At 37.0% G+C, this 1,860-nt stretch overlaps 1 protein-coding gene across 1 annotated transcript in view; it reads right to left on the bottom strand.

Moving 5' to 3' along the window:
• map1b (microtubule-associated protein 1B) overlaps window positions 1–1,860 on the bottom strand; it is a 19,917-nt gene that overhangs the window by 10,214 nt on the left and 7,843 nt on the right. The window lies entirely within an intron of this gene.

Here is a 1,860-nt window from a genome sequence, read left to right as displayed (position 1 = left end):
TTAAAAATCAAGTATTTTTTTGCCCCTGTGCTTATTAATTTATAGCAAATTAATTGCTAGAATAATTAAAACGGCAACAATTTCCTCTCTGAAAACACAATCGTTGCACCTGTTTCATGTCTACTCTGCTAACCTGGATTTTAGTCTCTGTAACCTACATTAAAAGATGGGGAGCATACAGTATTCACCTTTTTGCCTTAATATTTGATCATTAGCATGATTATTGTCATCATAATAAGATATAACTGATTACAAAGCTGTAATGAATCTCCACTCCTCTGGTTCTTATAAGGAAATCCTCCTTCGTTAACCTTTGTTGTAAGACACCAGTTTACCAGTCGGCTTATGTAAGCGACATGTAAACTCTCCTATTAATATTCATATATTAACAGCAATGACTGATTTTTCATGAAATATACATATTTCTGTTACACATGTTCTATTGCCTTGTTCTTCACTGTTCATGCAGGAAATTTAAGTGGCCAGACATTTACATAAATTTGTTGTTTGTTTTAATCACATGATTCTTTTAACACATGTACATACACGTTTGCTGTTTACTTTTAGCTTGTCAGTTCTGCAGCTGTTCCGTCACATGTTTTTGTCTCCCCACAAATACTTACATTGTGTTTTATTATTTTATTTATCTATTTATTTATGTTTTGCAAGCTCTTGTAGCTTTTTTTTAAATTTACGTTGTGCTTTATTCGACTTGCAGTGCGTTTGAACTCCCAGTTCCTATAATAACCCTGAGTTCTTTGTAACAGTTATACACTAAAGACACAAAATAAAAATTATTATTAACATTACTGATTATTCTGCCAATTAGTTTCTGCCTGTAATAACTGACCAAATATCTATTTAAAAAATGTCTATCAAATTTTCCCAAATATAAAGATGATGCTTTAAACTGGCTACTTTATTCAACAAACAAATATTTACATACTGCAAGGTTAAAGGACATGTTATCATGTTATTATTATTCCCAATTATTTGACAATTACTGACTAGCCACTTCTTTTACAGTGCTACACAACTCCAGTCAGACTCGGCCTCTGTGAGAGGACAGACAGCACCGACATGGCTGGGTTATTATCTGCCTCACTCTAACACCCAGTAACGATTTGAACTCTGACAATGGCCACTAAAAATAGATGAATCTGCAGCAATTTGAGAAAGGTAATATTTCCTCTCTCATGAGACGGAGTGATTAGACAGAACACGAACAGTGTTGTGGGGTTAGGCCCGTGATCAATCTTCTAGGTTTTGGTTGATTGATTATGACTGTGACCCCACTGTGTGTGTGTGAGGGGGGTTTGGCTGTCCTCTGGCCCAGCGGATGAGACATGAACATGGTATCTTTAGCTTCATTATCCATCCCTACATGTCAGGCTTCACTCAGTCAACCCCACAGACCCTTTGTTTCTCCTCACTGTCACCAACATCAAGCATCAACTGATACCAAACTACAAGACACAGATCTTATTTTTATTCATTTATTTCAGTCAAAACAAACAAACCAAAAAATGTTGCTGCTATAATGGAAAGACAAAGGATGAGAATCTGCTTTGTGTGAAGTGCTTGGACCCAGACTGTAAATTCAGAAGCACCGTGTTGAAGACTGAGTGTGGCTTGTCCCTGGAGACGCAATACTCCAGCAGCTATCTGCCTGCTCGGCTGATTCCTCCATACATATTTCATATAGCAGCAGATTCTCATGAAGGAATGCACAACCATTAACTCTACTGCTTCACCCCAGAGAGTTATCATGCCTTACAGAAAACACTCTCATTCACTGCTGTGTTTCCTACACAGTAAATGACTGCTGGGGTCTAATAATCTCGAGGGTTCAGTAAAAAC

Source organism: Pundamilia nyererei, unplaced genomic scaffold (genome assembly GCF_000239375.1).
Source record: "Pundamilia nyererei isolate P.nyererei 1_Seehausen unplaced genomic scaffold, PunNye1.0 scaffold00002, whole genome shotgun sequence".
Taxonomy (NCBI): Eukaryota; Metazoa; Chordata; class Actinopteri; order Cichliformes; family Cichlidae; genus Pundamilia; species Pundamilia nyererei.
The sequence above is the reverse complement of the archived record's forward strand: the minus strand, read 5'-3'. Positions and strand labels throughout refer to the sequence as shown.